Genomic DNA, 27,681 nt, shown 5'->3' with positions numbered 1-27,681 from the left:
CCGCCGCGCCACGCCCCTCGGCAGCCCGGCTCGGCTCTGCGCACGCGCGCGCGTCCCGGCAGCGTCCGCCGCCCTCGTACGTCCGCAGGTGGGAAAGGAAACCGACGCCGCCTAGCGGTTTCTGCGCGTGCCCACGCAAGGGGCGGCCGAGGACGGAGGCTGCGGGGCGGACGCCGGCGCACCTCCGCGGGGACAGCTTCGGTACGCGTGGGCCGCGGGGCGGGGCGGGGCGGGCCGGCTCGGCCCAGGCCTGGAGCTGTGGCTGCTGGGTTTACTCCTCTTTCCTGTTGACTCGCCCATTCTTTTCTCCAACACCGGGGGTGGGGGGTGGGGTGGCAATTACTTTTTCTTTCTAGACGTTTCTCCTCGGTTCACTCTTTCGAGAAGACAGCTGTACTAATATGTCAGTCTAGTTTTCCTTAGCACATATATACCCCACCAGATGTATGTTACTTTCTTTTTACTTTCTGCCACGATAAAATTAAACACCTCTGACAGCAAGGTTTTTTTTAATTATTATTATTATTATTTTAGTTCCCTTACCCACACTTAGATCCTAGGATACAGCCCAGCTATAAACATTAAAAAATACGTATTTGTCAAATTTGTTCACTCATGCAAATATTGTTGAATCCCCAACATTTCTTCACTTTTTCTTCTGCACAGTAATGCCAGAAACATCTACCTAGCGCGTGCTTTGCTTTAACCAAACTTGAACATTTCTCTTGTGTACTAGTAGAGTACTACTGCTTATTGAACCAGTGTTTATTTCAGTTCGAGGTATACTTGATGAACAGTAAGTTACACATGCTTGCAATTTCGAATGATATATTTGACATGTATTCACCAATGAAACCATCACTGCACTCCACCTAATGAACATATCTACCATCCCCATGCCTCAGTATCTGAGCTCCTGCCCCTTAGCTCCATAAATGCTCTCCTGCTATTGCACAGATTCCTTACTTTTGTTATGGTTTTATATAATGCATGCACTATCTTTTTTTGTGGGAGAGGGTCTAGTTTCTTTTACTGTGCATAATTGTATTGAGATTCACCTGTGTTGTTGTATATACTAATGTTTTATATATTTTATTGTTGAGTAGTGTTCCAAATCTGCCATCAAGCTTGCTTCCATGTTTAACCCAAGAGGAAAGAAACTAGTATATCCACACAGAGACCTACACAAGAGTGTTTGGAGCAACTGCTTGTTATGCCCCCAAATAGAGACTTCAGGTAAGTGGATAACTCACCATTATATATTGAACATCTGCTGTTAAGTGACATGTTATGGAATGCTGTTAAGGCTGTGCTTAAGAAGCTCTTTTTTTAAATTTTTTGATCATTTTTATTTATTTATTTGAATGTGACAGAGAGAGAAAGAGACAGAGAGAGAGAGAGAGAGAGAGAGAGAGAGAGAGAGAGAGGGAGAGAGAGAGGGAGAGAGAGAGAATGGGTGCGCCCTGGCTTCCAGCCACTGCTTACGAACTCCAGACACATGCGCCCCCTTGTGCATCTGGCTAACATGGGTCCTGGGGAATCGAGCCTCGAACCGGGGCCCTTAGGCTTCACAAGCAAGCTTAACCGCTAAGCCATCTCTCTAGCCCATGAAGCTCTTGATTTAGTGAAAAGCTACAATGATCAATGATTAGATTGGAAGTAGATCATGATACCCCATGTGCAGGAGTTTCTTTCTGATCAAAGGCTTTGAATAGAAGTGTTCTTGGAACACTATTCTCTTATAACCTCACATCTTGTTCCACCTAAATCTGCCTAAAAGTCTCTCTCTGAAACGTCTCTTTCCCTCAGTTCTATTTCAGTGTGTTTCAGATGGCCTTCTCTCTTCTGTACCCTCCAATCTACTCCAAACATTGTAGTGGCTTTAACAAACCTAAAATGTCATCAACCCCCAATTTGGACTCTGTAGTATTCATTACATCATCTGGCTCCCTGTGCAAATGGGAAAGATGGAAAAAGCAGTTGTCAACAGAGAGAGTGTAAGAGGAAGTAGGAAGTTAGAAACTACTCCAAAGTTCAATATATGAAAGAAATCATAAAATGATGTGTGTGAACCCCAAGTCTGAGACCTTAAATTTACCCTTGCAATGGTATTCTGTGTTTGGACTGCCCTCCACACAAAGGAAAAAAATGGTCTGCAGCTTTTCTTTTGCTGGCTTTACTGATGAACAGTTGCCGTGAATAAATGGTTTGTGTATATAGTGTGATGAGTCAGTGTATTTAACCGTGTATCCCCCATCATGATTATGACATAAACTAAGTTGTCCTTCAAAAACAAATCCCCTGTTCCTCTACCTACACCCCCCCCCCCCGTTCTCTCCCTCTACCTCCAGCCCCTGGCAGCTACTGATGGGATTTCTGTTATCATAGCTTTGCTTTACCTAGAGTGTCATAGACTTGGAGCCATATGGTATGTCCTCTTTTGTGCCTGGCTTCTTTGATTTAGCATAATTTTTTAAAGAACATCTGTGTTTTACCTGTTAGTAGTCCATTCCTTCCCATCACTATGTAGTGTGTCATTCCATGAATGTATCACAGTTGCCTTACCCTTTCACATTTAATGTAGATTTGTGTTATTTTGGTTTGGGGTTATTCCAAATTAAGCTTCTATAGATAACTGTTATGTAGCCGATGCCTCTGAATTGGAATATTCCCTCCTGAAGAGAGAAAGGAGGCTCTTGGGATTCGGGAAGTCAAGTTTGGGTAACATGCAACTTAAAAAGTCACATGACCAGGCTGGAGAGATGGTTTAGTGGTTAAGCACTTGCCTATGAAGCCTGGTTCGAGGCTCAATTCTCCAGGCCCCATGTAAGCCAGATGCACAAGGGGGCACAGGCATCTGGAGTTTGTTTGCAGTGGCTGGAGGCCCTGGTGTGCCCATTCTCTATCTGTCTGCCTCTTTCTCTGTCTGTCACTCTCAAATAAATAAATCAAAATTTTTAAAATGTCACATAACCACTGCTCAAAGTTATTGGAATGACTAAGGGCAAAGTTTGACCAGTGTTTGTTAGGAATGCTAACATTCCTTGCTGGGGGGCCAGGGAAAGCTAAGAAGATTCAGGAAGGCACTAAGTCTGGGAAAACTCCTTCTTTAAGGATATATAAAAGGAGAATAACTGCTTAGGGATAGGGTTGTCAGTTTGTGTTACCCGCAAGTGTTGCATTGTGCTCCAGACCCAGTTTCTGTGAGTGGTCACTCATGCTGGGGTGGGTTTTAGGTGATGCAGTTGCCTTGAGTCATCTGTTGCTTCTGTAAGTAACCTCTCACCCTGCTCTGTAAGTGACCCCCATAAACTCATTGGTTCACCAAAACTGGTTTTGGTGTAAGATTAATTTGATGTGTTGTCTTTGCCCTGAGGTGAATAGTCTTCCTAGGGGAAAAGCTTCCCATGACAATAACTATTTCTAGGTCTTTGGGTAGTTAGATGGCTTCCTTGCATACACATGTGGTAGAATTGCCAGTGGTAGGATAAGTGTATACTTAATTTTATAAGAAATAGTCAAAGTGTTTTCTGTAGTGGGCACATCATTTTAGACTCCCACTCCTATCACCCCACCCCTTGCAAAAAGATAGGAGTTCTGGTTATTCCAAATATATCACACTGCCCATGTTTATAATATTAGCATTATGGTGGATCTATATAGTACTGGGGCCCATGAAATGAGGGCTATAACACTGTAATTTGAGTGTCCTTACAACTGATGATATGGAACATCTTTTTGCAAGTGCCTTGGCACTTAATATATGTTCTTAAGTGCAGTATCTATTCTGCAGGTAGATTTTAGCTGAGACATGTCAGGAGGAGTCTCTGTAGGTAGGAGACCTTTAGCAAGGACATCGTGGGAGGAAAGGATAGTTGTTTGTATTTTTGCAAAATGATCCAAGGCCCAAGTGTTATGGGTAGTAATCCCCACCTCAAATTGCTTCTTTAGCTGAGCACTTTTTGTTTGCTCCTTGAGCGCATCTTAGTGGAAACATAGCAAGGGACTCTTGCATTTCATCTCCCTTGTGAACAGCTTGAAAAGTGTTCATCATTCTGAGTTATTTAGTTGTAAGTGCTTTTGGCAATATTTTTGTTTGATGTTTGACAACATGTTCAGAGTCATTGCACACACAGATGGAAACAGCTCTGTGGATACTTACTGTCCATAGAAGGTCAGGAAAAATAGATCCATGACAAAAGGAATCTTTGGATAGATTTGCTTTTAATCAGTCATTAACAACATAATCACCCCCTCTTTAAGCTGCTGCCTCACAAACAAATGCAGAGAAATTTCGAGACAACTGTGTTGTTTTAACTGAGTAAGGAAAAAAGACAAATGGAAACATTAAACCAAAGGGAGGAACTGCCAGAGCCCTGCTAAAACCCAGGCCCTGGTAAAGCTAAGAAAGTGCTGATTAAGCAAAACCCCCTAAGCTGTCCACAAAGGCCTCCAAGGTGAATCAGCTGAAAGGGGCTAATCCCTAGAGGGACTGATCCCTGAAGCTTTAGAGTCCACACAGCCACAAACAGTGGGAACGAGAGGATAACAAAAGCTTAACACAATACAGTGTGGAGAGAAGTTGCAGAACGTTACCTACAAGATCATCTTTGTCCTCTTAGCTCAGCCTTAAACAAGGTCCCCAACTAAAGATGATTTGCCAGGTGTAGATATTAAGAGTTATTAGGTACCCTAAGAGCAGGTCACGGAGCTGTAAGTAGGACATTAAACAAGGTAATAAACTACTACATTACTAACTCTGAAATAGTTGATAAACTAACTCATTGGTATATAAATTATGCTGCATTAGTTGCTGGGGAGTAACGGACAGAGGAGGCCATGAAAGAAAATGCAGAGGTGCACAGAAAGTATTCAGTACAGATGCAGATAGGATTCAAGTATTGTGGGTTCAGATTAAAAGTGTGCTGTGGGAGGCATCTCTGCCATTTGAACCTTGATCTTTGGTGAAATTGAGATGTTACAGGAATTGAACTCCAAAACCCTTTGGCTCTGTTTCTAGCTTGGTTCCCTTTTGCAGCAGAATTAATACAGTAAGTAGCAACAGAGCTTCTTTGGGGAGCCACTTGGTCAATTCCTATCCCTCAGTAGTCCTCCAAAGAGGTAAGATCTTCTCACAGGGCATTCTAGACATTTATGGGGTTGATTTTAGTTGTGACAATGATTGGGCAGTTCCTGGGCCAGGGTCAGGCCCAGAATCATATCACAGAAGTTTTCCTTTCCCAGCCAACATGTCACTGTCTTATCAAAGACAACAAACCTCTGCTTTACATATAAACACATGTGGTTTTTCCATAATTTTACCAGACAATGAATTTTCTAGATGATTTGCTTTCCTATGAATTTCATTTCAAGAGAAACAAAATTAAGGAGGCTTCAAAATATTTGTCAGAAAAGGAATGATGGTCTTGCTGGGCTCTGTATATTTGAATAGTGCTAGAAATTCCACAACAACCAACTCCACCTAGAGACAAGTTGAGCAAGATCTCAGTTTACACCAAAATATGTAAGGATACACATTATCGCCTTATTAGAATTCTGCTTCACCCCACTATAAAATTACCTTTGTTGATCTAGCAGTGGCTCCAGCTGAGGAACCTAAAAAATATTCCTTCTAGGGGACTTTTCTTTAGTTCTCTTAGCCCAGTATGACATTTACCAATTCTTCCCTCATCCCTTCACACTCACCATTTCATTTAATACTGGAGCTCTTGCCCTCTGTATCAATTTCCTTACTACAGGATAAGTTGTATTCGCAGTTAGAACATTCTAACACTTAGGGTGAAGATGGTGGTAACTGTTAGCCAAGAAGCACCAAACAGCTGTGGGTCAGGGTAAGTCTCCAAAGGAGGCTGGCCCAGGGAACCGGTTTGGAGCCTTGAGAGGGACATGCTATGTCTGCACCTGTGTGGCTCTCCTCTCCCTTTGTACACAGTTTGTTCCTGAACATGTATCTGGAGGTTGCAGTATAAACTTGCTTGTAAATAAGCTGCAGTGATGGCAGCTCTGGTTACAAAGCAGTATGGCTACCTATCTGCTTATCTCCTACATCACAGTGATTGCAGTACCCTAGTGTGTAGCACATGTAGGCTTACAGTAAAGATTCGCAGTTAATGAATACATGAGTGAAGGACTCAAGTACAACCACTTTCTACTCTGCCGTGCTAACTTTCTACACCCTCTGCTCGAAATAAAAGACTTAGAAACAAAGGAAAATACATAAAAGGCATAAAGACAAAGTAAATCTTTTTCTGTTAGCAAAAACGCCTATGAAGAGCCAGCCATATACTTCTAAATTAGCATACGTCTTGTACCACATCTGGGTCTATGTTGCAGACTAATATCTCAGTCATACTGGGCTGCTGTAACAAAGTACCATACACTAGGAAGCTTACAAATAACAGAAATTTATTTCTCACAGTTCTAGAGGGTGGAAGTCCAAGATCTCGGTGCCAACTTGGTCTGGTTCTGGCGAGGACCCTCCTCTGGGTTGCTGACTGCTGGCTACTCATTGTATCCTGTGATGTTCCCCTTGTATCCTGACATAGTGACAAAAGTTCAGAATGCTCACTGAGGTCTTTTATAAAGGCACTAATCCCATCCATGAGGACTCCACCCTCATGACCTGCATCATCTCCCAAAGACCCACCTCCTGACTCCAACACATTCGGAGTTGGGATTTCAGCATGTAGATTTTAGGGGAGGAACACAAACACATAGTCCATAGAATTGAGAGTTGTTCAAACAGAACTTTGATCTTTACTCATTCTATATCCATAGAATTTCTCCTTTAGCTCCCTAGAAGTTTCCAGTCAGCCCTGCCCACATCTTCCTTGCTTGCTTTCCTTCCTGGGGAGGCTAGACAGGCCCTCTGTCTATATCCACTCCTGTTGGATCAAGGATGCGAGGCACAGAATAGGCTGGAGGATGTCACTTATCAGTGAGGACTGTCACTACTCCAGGTGCCTCTCACAAAGAACTGGAAAACCTTTTTGGCCTTTTTCCAACACACTGACTTGTGCATGGTGCATTTCTGTATTGGTGAAGAAGATACTCGCCCCCTGTGTGTGAGCTCTGCACTTATTGGGCAAGTAGCTCTGAATATCACAGTGCCATTTTGACCCCAAAGAAGCCTCTCTAGAGTGTCATAACTTGGATCTTAATTCATTTCCTACAAAGGAGTAAATCCCTCTCTGGGGAGAAAGGACAGGGCTTGGTAGATGTTTGGAGAATGCTGTCACAAGTTTCCTGGTGTGTTTTGTTGTTGTTATGGTTTATTTTTATTTATTTATTTGAGAGCAATAGAGAAAGAGAGAGAGAGAGAATGGGCACACAAGGGCCTCCAGCCACTGCAAACTAACTCCAGATGCATGCGCCACCTTGTGCATCTGGCTTATGTGGGTACTGGGGAATCGAGCCTCAAACCCCAGGGTCCTTAGGCTTCACGGGCAAGCACTTAACCACTAAACCATGTCTCCAGCCCTCTCTTGGTGTTTTATTTTAGCTAAATGCTAGCCTTTCTTCCTACAAGAAAGCTTTCATTAATAATTTTTTTTAAAGTGGCACCTAGAGCAAACTTCCTAAATTCTGGATGATCATTTCTTTGCAAGTAAGTAAGACCCACTTAGCAAGCACTTAAAGCTTAACCAGGCAATTTCTGGGTGTTCTAAATAGCAGAATTGGGTTTTGGTCAGGATATTTTCTGGGGCTAAATTAAGAAAAATATGCCTGTGGGTGATTCCTAGTCATCCTCCCTTCATCTGGGATCATTAATGTGTCTGAAAAGACCAAGCTGTATTTATTAGAAACCCCAAGACTCATGGATATAGACTTTGGCATACTGCATAAGCCCTACTGCTACAAAACTCATTTTATAAACTGTGTTAGTGGTCAAAGCAACACTGACCACCTACTCAGAACTCTTTTCCTGACCAGCTAGAAGTTAGGCCTGTGTAGTCCAACTTATATCCTTGGACTGTCTTAGAGATTGAGACTTCTCAACCAGAATGTAAAATATTTGTTTTTATTTGGATGAATGTCTTAAAATATTTTTTGTTCATTTTTTATTTATTTATTTGAGAGCAACAGACACAGAGAGAAAGGAAGATAGAGAGAGAGAGAGAGAATGGGCACGCCAGGGCTTCCAGCCACTGTAAACGAACTCCAGACGCATGTGCCCCCTTGTACATCTGGCTAACGTGGGCCCTGGGGAATCGAGCCTTTAACCAAGGTACTTCGGCTTCACAGGCAAGTGCTTAACCGCTAAGCCATCTCTCCAGCCCTGAATGAATATCTTAATAAGGAAAAATATGTCCATTTTCTTGTATTAGTAGTAGTATTGACATGCTACTTCAGTGCTAGAATTTACTATTGTATCTTTAAAATGTTATTTACTTGCAAGGAGAGAGAGAATAAGAGAGAGGGGATGGGCATACCATAACCTCTTGCCACTGCAAATGAACTCCAGACACATGTGCCACTTTATGCATCTGGCTTTACATGGGTACCAGGGAATCAAATCCAAGCCATCAAGCTTTATAAGCAAGCACCTTTAACTGCTGAACCATTGCTGTAGTGCTGCTACTATATTTTTAATAGGAAGACCATAAATGTTTACATAAAATAATCTCATTTATGTTTTAGTATGCTGATAAGCTTGTCTGAATATCACTAATTTGTGTACCCTAATGTAAAATTTTAACTTTCTTGCCAAATTTATTTATGTTGAAATTTTTATAAGTGCTGAACAGAATGTTTTCCTTTTGACTTGATAATTCATAATTGAAGACATGTTCACTGAAAGATTGTTTTAATCTATTAAATATTATAGATAATCACAAATGATGCTTCACAAGGGAGTAACATGCTAATCTGTCACATGTGGAAGTATTAAAACTAAATCCATATGTTGTTGATATTTGAAGTGGGAGATTTGGGGTGCTAATTAGTTGAGATCAGAAATATGGGGTCCCATCATGGGATTTGTGGCTGTATAAGAAGACTGACCTGACCCTGCTATGCAGTGCCCTGCACCATGTTCTCCTGCAGTAGGTGTTCTATGAGATGCCTTTACCAGATGCTGGCACCTTGACACTGAACTTTTCCCATCCTAGAACAGTGAGAAATAAGTTTTTTCAATGAATTTGTCAATCAGTGGCATTCTGCTATAGTAACAGAAAATGGACTGGACAATAATATATGAGAAAATCTAGCTGACCTTGGGTTTGTTGGTAATATTTTAGTTATAACACTAGAAACATGACCTACAAAAGAAAAAATTAGTAAGTTGAACTTCATTAAAATCAGTGAGTCCACCCTGTGGAAAATACTGTGAAGAGAATGAAAAGACAAGCCTTTGACTAGGAAAATATGTTAGCAGATCACAAAGCTGAGCTTCCTAAGGAGTCCAAGGCAGGAGAATCATAAGTTCAAGACCTGTCTGGGCTACAGAAAGAGTTCAAGGCCATCCTGGCAACCTAGTGAGACCCCAATCAAAATAAACAGGTAAGGGCTGGAGAGATGGCTTAGTGGTTAAGGGCTTGCCTGTGAAGCCTAAGGACCCCGGTTCAAGGCTCAATTCCCCAGGACCCATGTTAGCCCGATGCATAAGGGGGCGCATGCGTCTGGAGTTCGTTTGCAGTGGCTGGAAGCCCTGGCATGCCCATATTCTCTCTCTCTCTCTCTCTCTCTTTCTCTCCCTCCCTCCCTCTCTCCTTCCCTCTTTCTCTCTCTCTGTCACTCTCAAATAAATAAATAAAAATGAACAAAAAAAAAACCCTTTAAAAATAAAAAAAAACAGTTAAAAGCAATAAAAAAAAAACAGGGTTAGTTATTGTTCAGTGAGTATTTGGCCACCATGCATAAGACCTCAGGTGCATTCCTTAGCAGTGTAAACAAACAAACATAATAGAGGGCTGCAGAGATAGCCAGTGGATAAAGGAACTTGCTTGCAAAACCTGATGACCCAGGTTCAATTCCCCAGAACTTATGTAAAGCCAGATGCATAAAGTGACATGAGTGTCTGAAGTTATTTCGTAGCTGCAAGAGGAGGCCCTGGCTTGCCCATTCCCCCTCTCCTGTTCACTCATTGATTCATATTCTCTTCTCGTTCTCTGTCTCCTTACAAATAAATAAAAGTATTTTTTTAAACTACAGAAAAAAATATTCTGGTGAAAGGCCGATTCAAAACATCGTTTTATAAAAACCTCTTAGCGGTGCTGCTAAGAGTGGCTAGGTGGCACCCCAGCGTGTTCCCACCGTGCTTTTGCATGTGCCGACCTTGTCAGTGTCTTAGCCAGGAAAGCCCCGGGAGAAGAGAGGCCTTCAGGGCTCTGGAGCGCTGCCTCCTGCTTTCTGTTTCCCAGGTTTGAAGCGAGCACCTTGGGGTTGGTAATGGAGGGAAAGTGGAAGGCAGGTCTGACGGCTCTGCTCCGGGTCTGCTGAACTAGCCGCCTCTATAACCACATGGGGTAGTCAGTGTCATGAAGGCAGCACACCGGGAGCTGCCTCCGTCCTTTGCTGTTAGACCTCAGTTTCTCTGTGTCACGTAATCAAGTGGGAGGTGTTAAATGTTAACAACAAAAAAAAAAAAAACACCTCTTAAACCCAAAAATAACAATTCAAACAAACAAATTTGTGTATTAACGTATTTTAAAATGTTTATTTTATTTTATTATTTGAGACACACAGACAGAGACAGAGAGAGAGGGAGAGAAAGAGGCAGAAAGAGAAAAAATGGGCATGCCAGGGCCTCCAGACACTGCAGAGGCACTCCAGACGCATGGACTACCGCGTGCATCTGGCTTACGAGGGTCCTGGGGAATGAAACCTGGGTCCTTTGGCTTTACAGGTAAGTGCCTTAACCACTAAGCCATCTCTCTAGCCCCCATCTAGTTCTAAAACAGGCAAAATATGTACAGATAACTCAGCAAAAAATATACACAAATGACAAATCAGCATATGCAAGTGTACAAAGAATTTAAAATTCAACAATATGTTAATAAACAAGGTTTCCCACATGAAGCAAACTTTCACAAACTCAGCAAAAATTCAAACATATTAAAAACTAGGTATTTGCTCTTAACAATTTGATCCTTAGCATTCCAATGAATACACCATCAACAACCTGTTCATGTTGTACTGACATTAAACCATCAATTTTAACAAATGAACCACATTAATGCAAACTGCTAGCAATATGGTATTAGAGGTATATAGGAGTTCTGAAATATCTGTTACTTTTTCATGGTAACCTAAAACTTCTTGGAATAAGGAAGTGCATTCAATACTTTTCTAAAATAAGGCAGTATTGGAGGAAACACATGTAGCACAATCCATGTCCACTACACCTAGGCTTAAATTACTTATTAAAAATGTGACCTAGGGCCAGAAGTCCTAATAGTATGGTACTGGCTCAGCTTAGGGGCTTCCTACTTATGTCACCTCATGGAAGATGGCATCATGGTTGGGACCTTGTGCAAGTGATAGGGATCTTATTCCTAAGATAAGAAGCAGAGAGAGGGATAGGAGACAGAATGGAGACATGCCCCTCCCATGACCAAAGGACTTGTCAGGAGACCATCCCCCCCCCCCAAGCTTAAAGCTTCACCATGCTGAAAACTAGACTTCTAATACATGCACCTTTGGGGGATGTGATCATACCATAACACTCAGCAAATGAATTCTACATTATTCATTTGTTCTTAAACCATTCAAGTTGTTCATTTTTTTTCTGTTTTTTTTTTGAGGTAGAGCTTCTGCTCTAGCCCAGGCTGACCTGGAATTCACTATGTAGTCTCAGGGTGTCCTTGAATTCATGGCAGTTCTCTTACCTCTGCTTCCCAAGTGCTGGGATTAAAGGCATGTGTCACCATGCCCAGCCATTCAAGTTATTTTTATTGAGATCATCTTTTTTTTGTTTGTTGAGGTAAGGTCTTACTCTAGCCCAGGCTGACCTAGAATTCACTGTGTATTCTCAGGGTAGCCTTGAACTCATGGTGATCCTCCTGCCTTTGCCTCCTGAGTTCTGGGATTAAAGGTATGTGCCACCATGTTTGGCATTTTTTTTTAAGGTAGGGTCTCGCTCTAGCCCAAGCTGACCTAGAATTCACTCTGCAGTTTCAGGATGGTCTCAAATTCATGGCAATACTCCAAGTGCTGGGATTAAAGGCATGCACCACCACACCTATCCCTAAGATTAGTTTTTAAGCAAATGATTCGAGTTTTTAATCCATGTCATAATTTATGAACTATATATTCTCCTAGTTTAAATTTACCTGAGAGATCATGATTTCCTCCATGTCAGTTTTCTTTGGTAAAGTGATAAATATCAAAATGTCAAATATGTTTTTATTCTCTGACACTTATTTATATTTTTCCATAATTATTTTGTTACATTGCATGTATATAATGTGTGTGTGTATGTGTGTTGATGATGATGTGATGTGTATGCTCATGTATGTGCCCATCTGGTACCCTGTACAATCATTTGTAGAGAGGTCAGCTAGCCTGTAGTACCCAGAAGGGGAAATTAGGTGTCTTCCTCCATCATACTTCTATCTGTTAGTACTTAAGCTGGAGTTTCTTCCTAATCCTGGAGCTTTCCAGGTGTCCCCTCTCATACCCATCCCTAACAAACCCTGGAGACTCTTTGTTTGTTCTCCCCATAGGACTGGGATTACACACATGCATGGCCACACCTAGCCATTTTACATAGGTCCTGGGGATGGAACTGAAGCCATCTCTCAGGACTTCGTCAGGCCCTAATGCTTGCTCAGGAAGTGCTGTTATCCACTGAGCCATCTCTCCAGCCCTGTCTGCTTAGTTTTCACCATTACGTTTTTCTGGATGCGGTAACACATAACCTCCACCCCAGTTCATGTGTTGAAACCTAGTCTGTGGGACAGTATTTGGAGATGGCAACTTTTGGAAGGTGATCAGGTTGGAAGGGTGGTGCCCTCATGATTGATATTAGTGTCCCTGTAAGAGGTGGCAGTTAACTCCCTGCCCACCCTCTATCATGTGATGACATAGCAAGAAGACAGTTGTCAATGAACCAAGAAATAATCACTCAGTAAACCTGTTGATATGAGAATTCTCAGCTTTCAGAACTGTAAGAAATGAATTTCAGTTGCTTATAAGCCATTCAGATTTTTTTAGCACCTAAAATAATAAGACCCCTTTACTTTGGATAATGATTTTGCTGCTAATATTTACCATGAAGGCCAAAATGTCCTTGAAGTAAAAATGGTTGGGTCAATGCATTATACTTCTTTGATGTACAGATTCACAATGTCAAGTCCTCATGGTAACCCATTATGAAAGAGAACATGATTTTCTCAGGGCTGTTTACAACCATTTTGCTTGGGAACTAGAAGCAGAAATCTCAGTCTGGTTTGGAATCAACTTTGTTTCTCTCTCTTTCTCTCTCTCTCCCTCCCTCTCTCTCTCTCTCTCTCCCCCACTCTCTCTCAGCATAAGTAAACACCAACAACAGAGAGGCAGTAGTTGGTAAAGAAAGAAACAATCCTTCTGAAAATACCCCTCTGTGCTTGTCTTCCTTTTAGAGTTTAGTGTAGAAGAAGAATACATAATTTTCATTCACAGTTATTTTGAATACAGAAACTCAGTTTTATTTGAGGTAGAAATTCAACAACAAACTAAAAGACTAAGACTATGTGACTTCTTTCACAGCCAAGAGTGATCACAGCTGAGATGTGACCAAAAGTGTGGTGTGGCACTTTGGGGAGCCTACCCGTGTGGAACTGAATGACCCTCCTTTCATTTCTCCTGCCTGCTCTCTGCAGTGCAGACATAGTGCTACTCCTGAAGCACCAGAGTCTCTTCCATTGCAGATGAACTCCAGATTTGTGCACCACTTTGCATCCAGCCTTAGGTGGGTGCTGAAGAATTTGAGCCAGGCTTTCAGGCTTTGCAAGCAAGTGTCTATAACCACTTAGAAATTACCTCAGCCCCCTTACTTTATTTGTTTCTCTCCCTTATGTCCCTTTTATTCCCTCTCTGTTGTAGTATTTCTGCTATAGTCAGCTCCATGTCACTTACAGATCCAGCAGAAATTCCATCAATGATGGAAGAAACTGGCTCCCTTTCATAGATCCTAGCAGAGAGAAATCCATCAAATAAGCAAACACCACGAACAACAAACATTGCCAGAGCTCAAAAACTGCTCTCCACTCCTTTGTGCTAGAATCAAGGTCTGCCCCCAGTGACTCCTCCTGGAGACTTAAACTGAAAGCTTAACCTTAATCAATAATATCTGAGCTGGGCATGGTGGCACACATGTTTAATTCCAATACTTGGGAGACAGAGGTAGTAGGATAGCCATGAATTTGAGGCCAGCCTGGGACTACAGAGTAAGTTCCAGGTCAACCTGGGCTAGAGTGAGAGTCAACCTAAAAAAAAATACCTGAAGCTATGGGGAACATTCATTCATATTCAGTCCACCACATCTTCCCTTCCTTTCTCCCTTCTTTACTCTCCTTTCCTCCCCTTCCCTTCCTTTCCCTTCTTTTTTCCTTCTTTCTTTCCTCTAGGCTGAAGACCCAAGTTATGAGCTTTAATAAAACACCTGATTCTATGGGGAACATACATTGAAACTACCATATTCTGACCCTGATCCCCCAGTAGACCCATGGCCATCTTGCATTGCAAATTGTATTCAGTCCAGCTTCTGAGTTCTCCATAGTCTTACCAACTTTAAGATTGTTCCAAAGTCCCAAGTCTCATCTGAGATTCAAGACTGTCTCTTAAGTGGGAGTCCTACAAAATTAAAACAAATTACATACTTCAACATACAGTGACACAGAGCAAACATTTCCATTGCTCTAAGGCATAACTGGACCAATGCAAAATCAGTAACAAACATCAAACAATCTGCATTTTAAGTCTGACGTCTATAACCAGTGATGACAGTCTCTGGATTTCCAATATTCATCCCTCCAGCTGGGCTGAGTAGTCAGGGTAAATCTCCTGAGCCAACAGTGCTTCATGGTAGCCCCTGCATAGTGATGGTATATCCACAAATCTTCAGATCTCCATTGTAAACCACATTTAATCTGACAGTGGCTTCATTGGACTCTCTACCAGGGACATAATGTTATGTTTCACTTGCCTCATCTCAGCAGCAGCTCTTGGAACGATGTGTACTTCATGACCTACTTCCATGCACTTTTCATGCTTCCATAGTTGTGCACACAAGTCCAAACTTTAAAATTCAACCTTGCTTAAACTCTCTGGGCATGGACAGCAGAATACAGCCAGCCCTTATGCCAATAGCCAAGTTCCAACAAAATTCTTTGTGGTCTTTTCTTCTTCTGAAAGTTCCAAATTCAAGCCTCTAAAAACATTCAGTTCGGGCTAGAGAGATGGCATAGTAGTTAAGGATTTTAAGTGAAGCCAAAGGACCAAGGTTCAACTCCCCAGGACCCACATAAGCCAGATGCACAAGGGGCACATGCATTGGGAATTCATTTGCAGTGGCTAAGGCCCTGGCATGCCCATTCTCTCTCTCTCTCTCTCTTCTATCTCTCTGTCTCTTCTTGCAAATAAGTAAATACATACATACATACATACATAAGTAAATAAAACATCCAATTTGAACTCTGGCTATTCATGCTTATAGGCTGTTTGTTTGCTTTTTTTTTTTTTTTTTTCCTCTTTCTCTCTGTTATGGATCTATGGAAGTGAGCCAGCTTCTTTGGCCATGATGTAACTTCCCAGGGAATCTATAAGCCTGAAATAAATCCTTTCTTCCCCTAATCTGCTTCTGGCAGGATGTTTGTTCCAGCAATGAGAAAGTAACTGCACTAGGAGCCTTTCAAATGAGAGATTTGATTTATGTTTTGCATTATGTTTTTCTTAGCATCTCCATCTCTTCATTGAATCCCATTCTCATTGGTTTGATTTTCTTATTGTCTCTTAGAATTCATTCTTGCATTTGATCATGTCCATATTAAGTTTATTCCACTGACCTTTGTGTTCATTTTTTGTTGTTTATCATCCATTAAATTCAGCCATCTACCGAGGTTTTTTGGTTGATTTTCTTCTATTTCATTTAGCCATTCTTTGCGTTCCTTTTTGCATTCTTTTTTATGATTCTTTTCCATTTCATCCAGCCATTTGTTAATGGCCTCATTAAGTTTGTTTAATATGCTTATCATATGGATTCAGTGCCTGGAGCTTCCTCTGTGTTTAATTGGAAGCTTCCACTTTGGCACTAGGTAGTCTTGGTGAGGATATCTTGTCTTGGAGTCATGTGTTACTTGTTTTGCATTGGATTTGCCCATCTTGAGATAGTCCTCTTATCTTGCTACACTGCCACAATAGCAGCTGTTGTGGAGCTGATGTTGAGTGGCCTGGTAAGCCTTTATCAAGGTGTATATGGGATGTCAGTCTAACCACAGGTTTGAGTTGAGTACACTTGAATCTGAATAGGTTCCTCCTTGTATAGGCATTCTCCATGAGGGCCAGGGCTAGACTCTGGGAGGCCTGGCATTCATAGTGCCCAAGATGTAGAGTGTGATCAGCTAAGGGAGTACCTCCTCATGGAGATGTAGGCAGACATGCCAGGCCAAGGAGTGAGGAGATATACATAGAAGGGGATGTGAAAAGCTCTCCTGGGCCCTGGCTGAGGTTTGGAGTGAGATCAATTACAGGTTCTCCGCTGGTGGTGGTGGCAGAGGTTTGGGGAAGGCTGTTACGACGCTTCTTAGGTTCTCCTTTGTAGGTCTGATCTGACAGCAAAGTTTCTAATAGTCACAGGTCTTATTTTTCATCCTCCCCTGCCACATTGCCATGTGGAATATGGCTGATAACTAGTCCTTGTGAGGTGCCAGGCACACAAACTGGGAAGGAGGGAAGTTCACCAGGGCCCTGATCAAAGAGTTCTCCTTACTACCCCAGGATTTGGAGTTAGATCAGCTTTGGTGTCCCTGCTGATGGCAACAGAGAAAGGCTTATCACACATTCATATAGTACTGCTGATAGAGTCCTGGCAAGGGTAGGGGTGGGCACAGTCATGGAGGGAGTAAAAAACTTGCCAGGGCTTTAGAAACCCAGTGCTACTCACTGCCCCAGGCTTGGGAGTGAGATAGGCTGGAGAGAGGTTATCACACACAGCCTGGTTGATACTAATCCCAGCAACAAGGGGTCCAATATGGGGGCTTTGTTTTGTTATCAACAGATTTTAGTAAAAATTAGAAAATGTTGGGGAACATACTTACATGGTAGAGGTCTTGTCTAGCAGGCTCATGGTCAAGGCCCTGCATTTGATTGCTCATGCAACAAGAGGACAAAGCTCAGGAGAAAAGTATACATCTGTCTTTGTTGGATAGAAATTGGCTACTGGGGCAGGGGAGGATGAAAAGTGAGAGCTGTGACTATTAGAGACTTTGCAGGCAGATCAGACCTGCAAAGGAGAACATAAGTAATCTGATTATTTGGAAACTTGCACTTTGGTGTCCCCTAGAAAACCATCCCATCCCCTAACAGGGGATGTACACTGGAATTAAAAAGGCAGGGGGGCGGTGGGCTTGTCAATAGCCTAAGGTAGTATGGTGTTGCAGGAAATTTCCCCCCTAGGGAACACATTCCAGATAGTTGACAGAAGACAGACCACAGGACAACGATACCAGAGTCAGTTTTGGTGAACCAATGAATTTATGTGGCGTACTTTCACAACAGGGTGAGTGGTTGCTTATAGGAGCAATGGAGCCCCCACAGCAGTCATGTCACCAAGAAGTCTCATCTCATCTGGAAGACAACTTCCCCACGGCTGTATCAAGGAGCTCCTTGTCCTTGTGCAGGCATGTGGAACCTCCCAAGTAGCCATACCACAAGAAGTATCTCATCATGGATAGTGACCTCCCCATACCTGCTTAGATGGGGCTCACTGTATCAGGATTGTTTCCACAGATTTTCCTTCCTCAGCTTCAGGTTGAGGGCTTACTTCCAGAGCAGGGGGACCTAATGGCAACTGAATCCCTGGAAAGTCCACCTCAGCATAGGTGACCACTCACAGAAGCTGCTTTTCTGGAGCACAGTGTGTAACGTGTAGGCAGTTGAGTTGGTCTGACTACATGAATTTCAGGCAGCTCAATAGGAGAGTTTCATCCCTAAGCAGTTGTTTTCCATTTAAATAGTCTTAGGGAGGGGTCTTGAAACTTCTTCCCAAATTAGTTGGTGTCCTGAGTCTCCTGAACTTCCTTCCCCCAAACCCATCTCATGAGGAAATGAATGTTCCAATTGCTGCATAACATTGGCTCAAGTCTGCCACTCAATAGTTGTTTACCACTCCTACAAACTTGGGAGTTGAGTTTCAGTTATCACAGATTTTTTTATTTCTTTTTTTTTTTTTAAAGTATTGTATGGGCTGGAGAGGTGGCTTAACTGCTAACCCATGCCTGCAAAGCCAAGGGACCCAGGTTCAATTCCCCAGGACCCATGTAAGCCAAATGCACAAGGTGGCACATGCATATGGAGTTTGTTTGCAGTGGCTGGAGGCCCTGGCACGTTCATTCTTTCTCTCAATTTGCCTCTCTCTCTCTGCCTGTCTCTCTTTCTCTCTCTCTCTCGCTCCCAAATAAATAAATAAATATTCTTTAAAAAGTATTTTATTTATTAGAGAGAGAGAATGGGTACATCAGGGCCTCTAGCCACTACAAAGAAACTCCAGACGCATGTGCCACTTTATGCATCTGGCTTACATGGGACTTGAAGAATCAAAGTTGGGTCCTTAGGCTTTGCAGGTAAGTGCCTTAACCACTAACCCATCCCTCCAGCCCAGTTCTCACAGATTTGTTGGGCTCTTGACTCTCTCCTCCCTTTAAAAGGGAATATTTCAATTTGGAGGAATATACAACATATGATGATCATTTTTCCTGGTGTTTGTGCCCCACCAATTTTAAAAGTCTCCACAATCTTTACAAATGGAAGGTCTAGAGTTTTTCCTGAGATTCAGGACATTCTTTTAACATGAGCCCTATAAAATCAAAACTCAAGTTACATATTTCTGACAGGATGAACGTTTTCATTCCATTAAGAAGGCATAACAAGGAAAGACTGGACCAATGTAAGATAGAAACCAGCAGGGCAATACAAACCTTATATGTCAGGCATAGGGACCTGTGATGTCTGTTGTGCTCCAAAATGTCCAACTTGGCCACTCTGTTGTACTGCTGGTTGACCAGTCCAACCAAGTCAGTATGAGCAGTTTTCCTTGGTGGCTGTCCCATAGTTCTGGCATCTTCAAAAATCTAGGGTGTCCACTACAACCCACAATTCATCTTCAAACCTCCATGCTTTGGCTTCATGGTCCCTCCATGCAGAGTGTTAAATCCTACCTCACATCATCATTTTCAGAACCATTTGTTCTTCATGACCCTCTTTCCTGCCCTTCTTACGTGTCTGACACCATCACCAGGTGGACTTTGCCAGCAAAATTATAAATCCAGGAGGTGGGGTGGGTTAAATTTTGACCTTGAGGAGGAGGAACTCCTTCAGCAGTCTTCCTTCAGGCCCCTCTTTTCAAAGAATTTGCATTGTCACTAGCTTGAGCCTTCAAAGGGTTATGTTTTGCTCTCTGGTCATCTTTTCCATTGTCTTAATGCAGATCAGCTGACCCATCTTTAATGGTAGTAATCTCACAATTCTAGCTGAAGTGGCCTTAAGCCTGTCTCTGAACCTGTGACTTTAAACTTGCTTACATTTTTTCTGTATCAAACTTTACCTCTTTTAATATCTTTTTGCTCTACATTTTCTTCTGTCAAATACATCAGTCCATTTCTTCCAAATTCAATTTTGCTCATATTCTCAGAACATAAACAAAATGCAGCCATCCTCTAGCCCAGACTCAGAATGGTCATTTTTTCTGATTCTGAAATTCTATAAGCTGAACCTTCATAGTGTGCATTTCTCTCTACTTTGCAGTCTTTCAAGCTCTCACCATAATGATCTTTCAAGTTCTGCTTACACCACTGCAAGATTTATCTAGTCCATAGTTCCAAATTATTCCATTTTTCTCCCATAAACCAGTACCAAAAGGCCAAAAACCACATGGTCACATTCATAGTAGAGAAGACCCCATTTCTTGGTAACAATTTTCTGTAGCAGTTACCTTATAATTGCTGGGATAAAATGCCTGTTCAGAAGAAGAAGGATTTATTTCAGTTTACTGTGTCAGGGGGATTCTCATCAGGATGCCAAATGCATAGGAACCCACTTCCATGTTTTTTGGTAATAGCAGCAGCAGGAGAGAAAGCGAGGAGGGTACGGGTGAGAACCACCTCTGAGAAAGCAATGGGCTGTAATAATCACCCTCAAAATCCAGCAACCCCAGCCCCATGACTGATCACCCACAGCAAGGCTCTGTCTTCCGAAGTAGAAAGCTTAATCTCAAACACATGAGGGTGTGGGGGACCTTTTACATTCATAGCACATTGTGTACACATGTCCTGAAGCTCTGGCTGGTTGGGAACTCTCAAACCTCCTGCCTCCATCTCCCAGAGTCCGGAATCACAGACAAGCACCTGCAAACCCAGTCCTGCTTTCCTTCATGTCAAGTGCTTGTCACCTGGGTTCAGTTCCACATGTTTGTGTTGGTGTGTGTTCTTCAGGCTGAGTTCCCTAAGCCACAGAGAATCACTGATCATGGAGCTCAGCATTTCAGTCAGAGTGCCTCAACAGAGAGGCCCGACAATCTCTCTTCTCCCAACCTTGACATTGGGTTGTAATTATGTGTGGCCATGCCTGCTTTTTACATGGATATTGATGAATGAACTCAGGTCCTCATACTGGCAAGAAGGTGCTCTTGCCTGCTGAGCCATCACCCCAAGTTACTTAAAAAAAAAAAGACAGGGCCTCATGTAGTCATGGATGGCTATAAAATTAGTTATGTTCTTATAAGTTTGTTCTGAGTGTTCAAATTAGAGACATGAATTACTGCACTCACAAAATTTCCATCTCATTCTTTTTTTTCCCTTTTGGCACAGTGATTGTACCAACAGCCTCACACATGTTGGGCAAGTGTTCTATCAGTGTTTTATATTATGAGCTCCCCTTATTGTCACAGGGAACCAAGTCACTGGATGAGACCTACCTGTATTGAAGTATATTTTCCTGCTGGCTTGATTGTGTCTACAAAGACTCTCTTGTCACTTACCGTTACACTCCTCATGGCTCAGGGGCCATTGGGGAAGAGGGATCAGGAAAACTTTAAGAGCCATAAAGAGTGGGAGGCATGCTTTGCAATACTGTCTTCCAAACAGAAAGGGGCCATGGTCTTCATAACCTCACAGAGGCTGATGCTACCTACACAAGACCTGTATAATAGAAGGGGAAAAATGATGAAGAGAGCCTACTTGGAAAGAAAATGAGGTTCAGAGCTGGAGAGATGGCTTAGTTGTTAAGGCACTTCCTGCAAAGCCTAAGGATCCATGATCGCTTCTCCAGATCCCAAATAAACCAGATGCACAAAGGTGAGGCAAGTGTAAAGTCACATATAACCACTAGGTGGTGCAAGTGTCTGGAGTTCAGTTGCTCTGGCTGAGGCCCTGGCATGCCAATTCTGTCTGTCTGTCTGTCTCTCAAAATAAAATAAAAAGTATTCAAAAAAAAAAAAAAAAGAAAGAAAATGAAATTCAGTGGAGGGGAGATGTGGCTACAGGAAAAAGGAGGGTAGTGGGAATGTATTATGATCAATGTATATTTTCCATATGATGGAAGTTGTCAGTAAAAATTTTTTAAAAGGCACATGTCAAAACTAGGAGCCGGGTATGGTGGCACACACCTTTAATCCCAGCACTCAGGAGGCAGAGATTGTAAGATTGCTGTGAGTTTCAGGCCACCCAGAGACTACATAGTTAATTCCAGGTCAACCTGGGCGAGAGTGAGAACCTACCTCTAAAAACATAAAAATAAATAAATAAAACTAGGAGTGGTTTGCACAATATGAGGACTGGAAAATGACCATGTTCTTGGACTATAGAGTGAGCTCCAAGTCAGCCTGGGTTAGAGTGAAACCCTACCTTGCAAAACTAAACAATAAAGGAGGGAAATACAAGTCTTAGGCTGCTTTACTAAAGGTCTTAACCATATACATATGTTCTCATGACCAATAGCTCCCCCATGACATTCAGGTGTTTTCCAATACTTTCTAGCCATACTTTCTTTTAGCTACTGGACCCTACCCATAGCAACTCTAGATTTATTTGTATAAAAACAACGTTCTTCAATTAAAAATAGGTGTCACTCTCCTGTGGTAATTTGACTGTGACAGTTTGAATGCATGGCCCTTTAGTCTTAGTCATTCTTTAAAATTAAACTTCCTACTTGAGCTCCTGCAACGCATATCCCTCATACAAGGCGTGTGTCTCTGGTGGCGGGTCTTGTAGTCCAGCCCTAAGGTGTGGAGAGAGTTCTGAGCTCTGGTGGTTCCTGCTGGCTGGCTTAGTGTTTGCGAGCTGCTTGGCGATGTCTCTCTGCTGTGAACCTGTGGAAACAAGGTAGCTTCTCCCACTTTGGTGGTGTTCCGCTGGAATTTGTAAGCCTGAAATAAACCCCTTTCTTCCCATAAACTGCTTCAGGTTGGATGTGTGTCCCAGCAACGTGAAGCTGACAGCAACATCTCCTTTAACAGCTGTATGCAGATTTAGAACTCTTTGGTTTTGTGTAATCATTTCACAAGAGAATTTAGCTGTTTTCGTAAGTCTGCCAATGACTCAGCTATTTGTTCTCCATCATACATAAACTTAGGTATTATAAGAATGTGTAGAGGCTCCTATTTTTCCACCTCCAGTTCCTACTCCTGTGGCGATACCCATGCCAACAGTGGGGGATAAATTGTATTTCCCTTTCTGTTCTGTCCTGTCCTTCTGTTGGTATTAGGAGTGGCTGGTCTCCAGGCGCAATGTTTGCCTGAGGGATGATGCACACCAAAGTCAAAGTCCAGCCATTTGACCGGAAGACAGCAATAAGCATTTTTCCACATACAAATAATGACCCTGAGTTGTACACTGATCCTAACTTATACCCTTGTGAGAACATTTCAAGGAGCAACCAAGGCACCCCAGAGGTGATCAATAAGCAGTTTCAGGAGACAGGCCCTAGCATTTGGGGAGGGAAGTGTAGGTCTGTTACATATCAAGTGAAGCCCACAGCCCTGCTTTGTAATTATTTCTCTGACTCTTTGAGGTGGGTAACCACGGGCTCCTTTTTGTCCCTTAGAAGCCTGGAGCATGCTCATCTAGAGAGGAAGATTATACAAGGCCCCAGGTTCAGGAATGGTTCACATCTCAATTTACACATTACTGTTGAAATGTTAAACCTGCTCCCTAAACTTCAAAGGAGATTAGCAGTTCTCTGTCAACCTAATGAAGATTAAATGAGAAAAGCACAAAGTACTGGGCAGTAGGAGGGTGTACTGAAGGTATTGGTTGATCCCTATGCCTTTCCATGTTTAGGGCCTAAGATGATGAGAAAGATCATGAGGTGTGATGCTGTATTCAGACAGGAGCTCTGTGACAGCCATCCTTTATGGACTCATGATCAAGAAACCTGCACTCATGCCATGTTCTTCCTACAGGTGGAGCCAAAGATCCAAGAGCCTCAGCATCTACAGGAGAGGCTACAAGAGTGCCTGTCCCACCAGCATCAGCATGCACCTGCCTATCAGCAGCTCCTGGCAGCTTGGCAGCAGCTGAAGTTGGAGAAGTTCACTACAGAGCCAGATCATGGGCCAGCTGCAGCACAAGGAGACCCAGACCAGAGCGGCACTGAAGATAGCCTGCTAAGACATGGCTCTAACGAGGCAGCTTTGGGAAGGCCTCCACCTATGCCTTCTAAGTCTTTTCTGGTACCCTAGGAGCACATGTTAATTTCTGGGCAAGAGAACCAGCAACTGCTGGCATAGCCGAACCTCTAGAATCTACATGGGAAAGGTGAGTGAGACCACATCGAAGAGAGAAGAGCATGAGAGAGAGACGCCTTGCAAAGTAGACAAGTGTGAAGAGGCTTGGAGAATAGCTGGTCATTTTACAGATAGTGCTACTAGGGGTACAGTATGGGGGTGGGCAGCATTTGAGTGCCCTGAGCTTCCTCTGAGCCACTCTGCCTGCCTGCTTGGGTTGTCAAAGGACACAGACAAGTGTCCCAGAGAGAAAAAGACTTGGTCATGCAGGGGCAGGAGTGGAGGCTCCTCGGCCCGATCCCACCATGCCTGGTGACCCAGGCAGTGGAGATGCTATGGTGGGCTGGACATTGCCCTACCCCTCCTCTCCTCCTTGACTCCTGATGGGATCTTTCTGTCCTCATACCTTTCCTGCAGGTAGAGTAGAAGAGCCAGGAGGAGGCTCATGGTGTAGAGGAGCAGTTGCACCAGTACCTGACCCACGTGCAGCAGGATGCAGGATCCCAGCAGCAGCTCTGGGCAGCTTGTAGTCAGCTGAGTGGCGAGCATGAGGCGTGCAGTCCTCCTGCAGCCAGGCCTCAGCCCGGATGGCAAGCGAGAGGGCCAGCCAGGATTATAAAAGGTCCAGGTGAGGCAGCTTCTGAGACGAAGGCTAAGTAGAAGAACCACTGCTTTGTGTCTTTTTACACACACACACACACACACACACACACACACACACACACTCACAGAGAGGCACTCACATATTCAAGAGAAAGAGGGAGAGGTGTGTGTGTATGTGAGGGAAAGATAGACACTATGTGCATGCTAGGGCTCCTTTCTACTCTGTACTTATTCCAGATGGACATGTGGTTCTGGGGAATGGAACCCAGGCTTGCAGTCTTTTCTAGAATGTGCTTTTAACTGCCGAGCTATGTTGCCAGCTCCACTCTGTCTTCTTACTGTCTCACCACCTAGTAGGAACATCTGGAGGCAAGCAGACAGGACAAACAGCCACTACAGGTCCACCTGACCAACCAAATTCTCTCAGGGAAAGGTGAAGGAGATCACATGGAGGAGGAACCCTGAGGGACTCATGGATGAATAGAATGCATCCCCTTAAAGAGGCTTTGACCAGGTGTGGTGTCTCATGTCTGTCGTTTTAGTATAAAACAGTATTACCAGTACTGAACAGACTGTTAGGAGGATCACAGTGAGTTGAGGCCAGCCTCAGCCACAGAGTGAGTTCAGCAGAGCTCCTGCTTCAAAATCCCAAAAGTAAAGCCAGCTGTGGTGGTGCCTACCTTTGATCCCAGCACTTGGGAGGCAGAGGTAGGAGGATCGTCATGAGTTCAAGGCCACCCTGAATTCCACAGTGAATTCCAGGTCAGCCTGGGATAGAGTGAAACTCTACCTTGAAAAAAAAAAAATCCAACAAGTAAAACAGAACAAGAGGCTAAATGGAGATCCTGAGACTTATCCAAGTACAATTGATCCCTATAAAGATACTTTGACCAGACATGTTGTCTCATGCCAGTCATTTAATACTCTACAGGGTCAGAGAGTCAAGGCCAGCCTGGGCTACAGAGGGAGGTCCAGGTCAGCAGGGCTAAAGTGAGACCCTGCCTCATAAATGAAAAGGCAAGGCCGGGCATGGTGGCACACGCCTTTAATCCCAGAACTTGGGACCAGAGGTAGGAGGATCGCTTGAGTTCGAGGCCACCCTGAGACTCCATAGTGAATTTCAGGTCAGCCTGGAACAGAATGAGACCCTAGCTAGGAAAAACAAAAACAAAAACAAACAAACAAAAGGCAAAATCAAAGAGGCGCCTGTGAAAATTGCTGGTCATTCTTCAGGCAATAGCTTGACCAGGGTTATGCTATGCTTGGGAACAGAGAGGAGACCTGAGCTTCCTTCCCTGAAGCCTCTGTCTTCCTGGTGGTGTTGTCAGAGGATACAGACAACCTGTTTGTCTCCCCAGGAGGAAAGGAGGTGATTGAACCAGAGCTCCTCAGCGAATCTGACCATCCAGAGGACCTAGGCAGCCAATAGGCCATGGTGAGCTAGTGAGAAGGTCTGCCTTGTTCACTCTCTTCCTGGCCTTCCTGGGGGCCATTCCTGCCCTCATGCCCAGGTCTTCCTACAGGTGGAGCTAAAAAGAGCTTAGCATCTTCAGGAGCAGCTACACCAGTGCCCATACCACCTGCACCAGTATGCTGCCACCCGTCAGCAAATCCATGCTGTCAACACCTGTTCTCAGATGAGGTGGCTGTCCATAAGCAGCTTGCTCTATAGAGGCAGCCTGTGGACCAGCTGCAGCCAGATGAGGTCCAGGCCGGTCAGCAGTTAGCAGAGACCCAGATGACACAGTGGTAGGGCTAGACCCACGTGGGAGAACTTGGCCTCTCACCCTTTCCCTGTTCCTTAGGATTGCCTGGAAGTCATGGGCCAGGACAATCAGCTGGGCCAAATCCAGAATGCCCATGCTGGGTGACAAATCCTGCATTTCCTTCTACCACGAAGAAGAAAATGAGATCATTACTGTTTAAAAGCCTCCCATAGGACACCTAACGCTGCACCCAGTGCAGTCTCTGCCACTCCTTACCACTTCTCCTCATTGTTGAGTGGTCACCTAGCATGTGAGAAGCCATAGCTTGGATCCCCAGTGCCTCCCTGTCCTTGGAGATGGATGGTGCAGGTGGATCAGAAGTTCAAGCTCACCCTCGGCTACCTAATGCATCAGCAGACAGCCAGGTCTAAAAGAGACAGTGAACAGGTTTTGACCCTTTTCCTTCTTGGCCGCTGCTATTCTTCCTCCAAATTCCTTTTGGAATAAAAGATCTAGAGACTCAGCAAGCATACCTCCTTCCTCTCTGAGGCCCAGGAGACCTTGCTGCCTTCCTCACCAACAAGACCTCCACCAGAGGGCCTGGATTCCTACTCTGTGGCACTCTGGCATGAACAGCTAGACAGCATTTTCATGGACTTGAGACTACAAGGGCACAGTCTGGCAGGAAACATGGTGCATTCAGCAAAGCACTGTGGATTTTGTTTTATAATTTTCTTTGGTTTTTTTTTTCATTTTGTTTCTTCTTCACCACTTTCTATTTTGATTTGTGCCTTTTTAAGTTTGCCTTTCCCCTTTTTTTGTATTTTTTTCTCTAAGCATTTTTCTTTGCCCATTTTTTAGTTTTGCATTCACTTTTCCATTCTTTTCCCTCTCATTGATTTTCTTTCTTTTCTCTTGAGACATTATCTCATGTATTGCTGTTTAGCAAACCTATTTATTGACCATTTTCTTTCCTTTTGTAAAAATAGAACTTAGTTCCATTTTCTTTCCTTTTTGTATTTTGTATATTTTTTCCATTTAAAAATTTCATTTATTTTTCTTTTTTATATTTCCTTCATTCACTTATTTTTATTTACTTCACTCTTTTCTCTTAAGAATATTGTCTCATGTGTTGTTGGCGAGGCTGGAAATTCACACGCCTTGAACTTCTGATTCTTCTGCCTCTACCTAACAAATTTTGGGATCACAAGCATTTGCCTCCATGCTCAGTTCAGGCACTGTTAGGGACCAAATCAGGGCTTCCAGGCAGCCACTCTACTAACTAGCTACATCCCTACCACTACCTATCTCTTTGTATGTGGTGATTCTGGGAATAGTTCAAGGTCCTAGTACATCCCCACTGCACCTCTGATATTCTTAGAAATATTTGTGAGCAGTTGCAGGGAGGAATGATCCCTAGTCTCATAGGCCTTG

The 27,681-nt window shown here is 43.3% G+C and overlaps 1 long non-coding RNA gene across 4 annotated transcripts; it reads left to right on the top strand.

Annotated features, from left to right (window-relative positions):
* Window positions 1-88: 88 nt before the first annotated feature.
* On the top strand, window positions 89-26,976 carry LOC123463500. Of its 4 annotated transcripts, none has more exons than XR_006638980.1 (6): window positions 671-796; window positions 1,107-1,236; window positions 23,615-23,969; window positions 24,356-25,055; window positions 25,900-25,976; window positions 26,347-26,976. It is a non-coding gene; the product is annotated as an uncharacterized LOC123463500 (long non-coding RNA). The 4 variants fall into 4 exon arrangements; XR_006638979.1 differs by having other exon boundaries at window positions 26,065-26,976; XR_006638978.1 differs by lacking the exon at window positions 671-796 and adding an exon at window positions 89-201 and having other exon boundaries at window positions 25,900-26,976.
* Window positions 26,977-27,681: the final 705 nt, after the last annotated feature.

Source organism: Jaculus jaculus, chromosome 1, assembly GCF_020740685.1.
Source record: "Jaculus jaculus isolate mJacJac1 chromosome 1, mJacJac1.mat.Y.cur, whole genome shotgun sequence".
In the NCBI taxonomy this organism is placed as follows: Eukaryota; Metazoa; Chordata; class Mammalia; order Rodentia; family Dipodidae; genus Jaculus; species Jaculus jaculus.
Note: the sequence above shows the minus strand (reverse complement) of the source record. Positions and strands in the feature narration are given on the sequence as shown.